A 7219-nucleotide genomic window follows, 5' to 3' on the forward strand; every position below is an offset into this window, starting at 1 on the left:
AAGAAGTCAACCCCCTCTCCTCTGTATTCTCAGACTAGAACAGATACCCTCAACCTGGTAGGGTAGGCCAAGAAGTTCTGAGAAGATACTGATGCCCAGGCTGTCCCTCATATCTCTTACATCAACCCACTTAAAAATGCATTCTATGTGCTGTGCTAAAATGCAAAAAGCATAACATTTCCTGTCTAAACCATTTTAAGTGCACGGTGCAGCAGCTTGAATACACACATAACACGGCGCCCTTCTCTAGAATTCTAGAGTGAAATTGGACTATCCCCATGAACCCCATTCCTTCCCCCTCAGCCCTGTTAGCTGGCGCTCTGCCTCTTTTCTCTGAATCTGCCTGCTGTTCCTCACACAGGTGGAATCATGCAGCCCTTGTCTTTAGGAGACTGGGCTTATTTCACACAGCATAGTATCCTCAAGATTCAGGAATGCTGAAACGTGCACCCCAAATTTCTTCTTTTAGAAGGCTGAATCATATTCTACTGTGTTTATATGCCACTGTTTATTCATCCATGCACACACACACACACACACACACACACACACACACACACTCACTCACACTGCTTCTCCATGTTAGGGCTTATGAATACTGTTGCTGCGAACGTGAGTGGACAGATACCTCAATCTCAATAGCTTGCTTCACAGGGATACAAACCGTTTGTACAACATTATGTGGTACATGTAAACGTGATCATGATGTGTGATAATCAAAATAGGCATGGGTTTGTTTTCACTTCTTCTAGGTATAGTAGATCCACAAGTGATTCCTGGATTACACAGTCATTCTGTATTTATTTTTTTTTTAAGGACCCACTGAAACATTTTTTACCATGGATGTGCCATGTTAGAGTCCCAAGCACAGGAATTCTAGTTCGTCTGTTTCCATTAATGTTTCTTTTTTAATAGTAATAGTCCCAGTGGGTACAAGGATTCAGTAATTTTAAAGGTCAGATCCCAGTCAAAATATATTAAATGAACATGTGAAATGTACAAGAAATCATTTGCACAATTAGTATTAACTAATAGAAACTGGTTTTAAGTACTTAGAAATTGGTAAGCTTAAATCATGATTCATCATAAAGTTTAAGTGTACATACATACATGCTCCCTTCTAATCAAATATTAAGACTTGAAAACATTTCATTTGTGTGTCTGTATATATGTGCATATACATACATGTGAGGATTCCCACAGAGGTCAATAGAGTGCCAGATCCTCTGGAGCTGCCCATTGTGGATGCTGGAAACCAAACCATGGTCCTCTGGGGAAGCAGTGGACATTCAACCACTGAAAAATCTGTCTTGCCTCTTTTTTTTTTTTTTTTTTTTTTTTTTTTTTTTTTTTTTTTTTTTTTTTGGTTTTGCTAGACAGGGTTTCTCTGTGTAGCTTTGTGCCTTTCCTGGATCTAGCTCTGTAGACCAGGCTGGCCTTGAACTCACAAAGATCCGCCTGCCTCTGCCTCCTGAGTGCTAGGATTAAAGGCGTGCGCCACCACCGCCCGGCCTGTCTTGCCTCTTAATAGAATTTTAATGATCTAACAAGTGTCCAGGATCCTGCCACCCATTTAGAAGTTAGAATATTGTGGTGAGGTTAAATATTGCAGCCCTTATGTACAGTGGATGTAACTACATTTTAAAGGTTTTTGTTTATGGTTGGTTTTGCTCTTTGTTTCTATTCTAAGCCATGGAGGGTGATGTGTGCCTATTGTATTTGTTATTTTTCTGTTGCTTTGATAAAATATTCAAATGAGAAGCAACGTGGGGAAGAAATGGCTTGCTTATTTTGGCTTACAGCTACAGGAAGATAAAAATCTATCATGTGGGGAAGGCATGGCACAGGGGCAGGAGCAGGAAGCTGGTTGACCACATTTCATCCACATCTGGAAGCAGAGAAAACAGGAAGAAGGGTAAAGCTATGAAACCTCAAAACCTACCTTCAGTGACAAGCTCAAACCAGCAAGGCTCTACCTTCTAAAAGTTCCACAACCTCCCCAAACAGTGCCAAAGATCAAGTGTTCACAGATAGGAGCCTATGGAAGACAATGAGGCCTTGGAAGGAGGATCACGAGCCACCCTGGCTAGTGAATCCCTGCCTCAGAGAAACAGTTTTTATTTTATCTGTCTACACATAGGAAAAATGTATATAAATGTAAACTTACCACAGACCACTTTTAAAAGATTTTGAACTTTCTAAGTACCCTGGTGTCTTTCCAAAACCCTGGGTAATTCTCATGGACATGCAGGAATGACCATTACAGAGACACTTGGTACTCAGCCTCCTGGACACCTGCCTCTCTGGAGGTCCTCTGTGGACCTGACTGACTTTCTGTGGCTGCACATTAGCATTCTGCCTCCCTCTGAGCTCCTTGTTCTGTGGATGGCTCTCCAGTCTCTCATGCTCCTTTACCACATCTTTCTTCATCTGTGACTACCCTTCTCCTCAGCTCTTCACTGAAGCCTGAGTTCTGGGTCTGCCATCTCCTAGCCTAGCGCTGCCACTATGCCGTGAGTTCTATCATCCCCGCTCCACTCCATAGCATTTATCCCATAGTGAAAGGGAGCGCATGGAGTTACAAAGCCTGGTTCATCAGTTATGTGGGAAGAGGAACAAAACACAACAAAAATATTTGTTGTTGTCACTTGGTATGTTGACCGGGAGGGCAGAACATGTCTTTATCGAAATTACATGGCAATTGTCGTGTGTGTGAATGTATGTATGTGTGTGTTTGTATGTATGTGTGTGTATGTATGTATGTGAGTGTTTGAGTGTGTGTGTGTGCTCATGGTTGTGAGAGGATTTATTAGACTGACTTACATGATCAGAGCTGAGTATTCCTAGAATTCTGTCTACGAGCTGAAGAGTCAGGGACTAAGCAGCTATTTGGTCCAAGAAGCTGGAAGCCCAAGCGAGAGGGAGCAAAGATGGAAGCCCCACTCACTCCAAGGCTAAAATCCTGGAAGCTCTGGAGAGCTGCTGGTGTGAGGCTGCATCACAAGGCTGGAAACTGAAATAGAGATGGAGACAGGGACATTAGGAAGTTGAGCGGGTCTACCACCCAGACGAGTGTATCACATGAAAAATACACGAGGAAGCGACTACTAGTTTTTTAAACGAACCTCGTGTCTACTGTCAACAGTCAGCAGCAACAATGAAACTGTGCTCACTTGAGAGTCGGGTCTGTGCATAGAAGTTTCCCTTTACACTTTCATTCTACCCTGCCTCTAGCTTATCACACGGTGCCCATATTCAAGGCAGGATTTCACCTTCAGCTCACTGATTCACACACCAGTCTTGTCTGAAAACATCCTCACAGACACATCCAGAGTTGAACTTGACCAACCTTGTAGGCAGCTCTCTACCCAGCTAAACTGACAACCAGGATCTGTCATCATACACAGTCACAGAAAGGCAGACCTGGTTTCCTTAACACATAGAGCATCAGGATACATCGTGCTGGATGATGCTGGCTTCATCTTGAGTAAGAAATCATCTGTTTCCCCTTTGTTAGTTCCTGTTACAATCACTGTGTGCTGTGATGTGGATTCAATCCCACTGGTTTCAATGGGCTGAAAACAGCCCATGTGCGGCTATGACCTGCTTTGTCTGGGTTAGCTCAGTTCTAGAACAAGGAATTGCCTTCTGGATCCACTCTGCTGTCTCTGAGGTCTCTGTTCATGTCCCAGAAAAGCTGAGGGTCTTTGGAAGACCAGAGAAGATAATGGAAAAAGTGATCTGCTCTACCCCCACTTTGGGGAAACCAAACAGGTACATGAGACCCAAGCTGGAAATCCTGCCTGACTGTGGAGCTGTGACATTAAAATTTTCATCCTTTTCAGTCTGGTCAGGGACTTCCCATTTCTCCTAAGTCCAAACATCAACCTAAAACCAACACTCAGTCAAGGCTTGAGTTGGAATGAAGTGCTTTTCAGGCTGCTGCCCCAGAATCCCCAGGTTAAGTCTGCTGAATAAGCAAGGATAGCATGACATTCAAAAGGAAAGAACTGGTTTTTTGAGATTCAAAAGGAAAATACTGTAACAGTTTGTTTTGTCTTGGGACATCAAAGGGCCCCTCATTTGGGAAATACTGGAATGAAAGTTTGCTCTCACGAAAATGGACTAGAAATCACAGAACTAATGAGACTGTTATCTTGGAGATCTAAATAAACTGGAGCTTTTGATTTTATTTTCCATGTGCCGCAGTCCACCTGTGCACCCGATCCCTGGGATCTTTCAAGCGTGTTTGTGGGGTAAGTTGAGCAGCAGCAGGGCTCTTAGAGTCTCCCTCCCACACTGTGTGCAGGCATGCACACATCCACCACCTCGCCCACACAGCTGGCCTGTCCACTGCCCGGCTCGAAACGAACTGTGGCTTTTAAGAGCCTGCTTTCTTTTTAAAATCTTGATCCAAGTAAATCCCAAGCTCAAACAGACATGACATCAGCCAGAGGCACAGAGGGACAGGCACACATGAGCTGTCTTTACATTTCAATAACAGTGGAAACAGGAGGCCACTAAAGTCAATACTTAATCATCTGAGACCTGTTCATGATTTGCTCCTTTGCTTAGAAAAACAAGCGTCATCTGGGTTACCCTCAACCCCCCAGCAGTGCACGGCACAGTTAGAAAGAGGGGTACAAGCTCCAGGTAGCATTTAAGGCCCTTCTGCCCTTTCAACCCGTGTTAAGGTTGTTGTAAGATAAAATACACCTTCCATAGTTTCTTCACCCACAGAAAATGTCTGAGTAAAGGTCAGTGAATGTAGTAAACTTTCTTTTTTTTCTTCCTTCCTCCCCTCCTTTCTTCTTTCCTCCCTCCCCCCTTTTTTTGAAACAGTTTCTCAAACTAGCTCTATAGCTTAAATGATCTGGAACCCCTGCTTCTCCTGCTTCTTCAGTCCCCGGCTGCCTGTATCAGCACACAGGAAGTTTGTCACAAAGGTTCAGCCCCATGCCAAATCCCACACTCACTGAATTCGAAGCTGGGGATTATGGGGGAACAGTTACTTAGTGTAGAGGTGATTCTAGCTGCAGGGTCAAGTTTACACTTGATATTAGCCAAAAGGCCAAGAAGCGATGCACAGGGTCAAGTTTGAAGTGCATTTGAGTTTATCCAATTCACTGTGCAAAAGGCCACCTGGTATCTGAATATGTGTCAACCACATCCATACTTAGAGATCAGCTAGAGAAGCCAGGGGTCTCTACAGCACCTGAACTGTATTCCTAGCATTCTTATCATGCCGAAGAAAACAGAGGAATGTGAAGACAAATAAATTGGTCTCTTGATCCAAAAGTCATAAAATCAGTGGTGTGTCACATAAAGGCACGCAAATCAACCTGTGCAGGTGGTTTTGATGTTATTGTTGTTCTTTATGATAAGGAACTAGACATACCAATTTTTCTCATTTTCAGCTACATAGGAGAAACATGGTTAGAAGCTAGAAAAATTTCTTTTATAGTTAAAGGATAGACACTGCATGCTACAGAACTTGTTTTCTTAAATGATGGAGACTTTCATTACATTTCTTTGTACCTAGCCTATTCCTTAGCCTCAAGTAGATGTTTAATAAACAAATATTTGCTCAAAGTGAGGCAAATATATCTAGTGGCAAAAGAAAGGAGAGAGAGGGAGAGAGAGAACAGAGGAAATATAAACGTGATACAGAGAAAAAACTTTTAAAGGTTAGAGGCAGTCCCCCATACCTGCAGATTCAGTATCCGAGAATTCAGCCGTGTTCTAAGGGAAAATCCTTTCACTCACCTTGTATTGAACATGCTCAGATCTTTTTCTGTCACAGTTCCCTGTATGACACTATTTTCATGGCACTTACACTGTATTAGGTACTACAAGTCATCTACAGATGACTGAGGATTACAGAGGAAAGTTCCAAATACTATGCCATTTTAATAAGGTATCTGAGCCCTTGAGCTGTGGGAAACCCTCAAGGGGTCCTAGGGTTACATATTCATGGATACTGAGGGTTGGCTGTCCAGAGAGGAGACATCAGGTGCAGAGGGAAAGGGGCTAGAAGATGATACTTTGAGAAACAAAGACCTAAGTCAGCTTATAAATTACAGAAGTGAGACTCATGACCTTTAATTTAAACGATGTAGCTGCTAGGAAATGGAATATTCCCTCTTTCAAAATTATCTCTCAAAATCCTTGCCTCCAAATGCTGGCCGAGTGTTAAGGACCAGAAGAACTCTGAGGGATGGTTCTTCCTGTCCTGGTCTCAGTATCAAATGTGGGCTCAGGCATTTGAACACTCGGTCTCCAGATGGCTAGGTTGGCTTGGAAGCTTGTGGAACCTTTCGGAGGTGGAGCTTTGGTAACAGGGTGTGCCTAGAAGTTTGATAGCCCAGCCCTAACTTCCTGTACTCACCCCACACAGCATGCGTGACCAGCCGCCTCACTCGCCTGCCACCGTGTCTTTCCAACCAGAATAGACCATTTGTTCTCTTCAACTGTAAGCCCTTCCTCCACGAAGCTGCTTCTTGTCAGATAGTAGGTCCAGGGATGAGAGAAGTAGCCAATGCACTCCTTGGCTGAAAGAATTCCTTTTCTGGGGTACAACTGTGTAGATCTGCTAAGTTGCTTGAGAGGCGGTGCATGTAAGGAATGAGGCAGGTTCTTGATCAAGAGAAGAGAAAAAAAAGGCAGTTTAGGTTTGTAAAGAGTATTTCTCAGAGTTGCAACTTGCAACAGCTGCTCATGGGTTTAGGAAACGTGGCTCAGTGGAGCAAGGCAGGTGAATTCTCACTGCAAACCACAGTCCACCGTTCACCTCACAAACAGTTAGTGGCCCGGCTCATGCTTCATTTCATGTCTAAAATCGGAACATACCCTAATATTATATGAAGTGCAGAAACTAAGAAGAGTGCTCCCCAGAACTGAAAATGCAAATGCTTTCTGGCTGCTTTCCTATAGCATTTAAGCAAAGAATACAAGGTTCATTTGGACGTCAGAACAGTTATACATCAGAACAATCTAACCTGATGCAAACGCTGGAAGGAGACTTCTCCCTACTCCCAAGGAGGCACCTGCTTGTTCAAGAGAAGACATCAGTTCAAACTCAATGTGTAGATAGAGATCTGGCCAGTGGGTCTTCAGAGGCATAAGAGTGATTCGTTTCTAGGCAAGACGTTTTTGTTTTTGTTTTTGTTTTCCCCCAATTAATACTTACATTCAGAAACACCTGACCCTGCATGCAATT

General features: G+C 43.4%; 1 long non-coding RNA gene across 1 annotated transcript; it reads right to left on the bottom strand.

Annotated features, from left to right (window-relative positions):
* Positions 1 to 1453: 1453 nt before the first annotated feature.
* On the bottom strand, positions 1454 to 6825 carry LOC119087941. The gene is made up of 3 exons (XR_005091494.1): positions 6389 to 6825; positions 2824 to 3013; positions 1454 to 1888 (listed from the first exon to the last, which is right to left on the bottom strand). It is a non-coding gene; the product is annotated as an uncharacterized LOC119087941 (long non-coding RNA).
* Between the last annotated feature and the right edge of the window lie 394 nt (positions 6826 to 7219).

Source organism: Peromyscus leucopus, chromosome 5, assembly GCF_004664715.2.
Source record: "Peromyscus leucopus breed LL Stock chromosome 5, UCI_PerLeu_2.1, whole genome shotgun sequence".
NCBI classification, from domain to species: Eukaryota; Metazoa; Chordata; class Mammalia; order Rodentia; family Cricetidae; genus Peromyscus; species Peromyscus leucopus.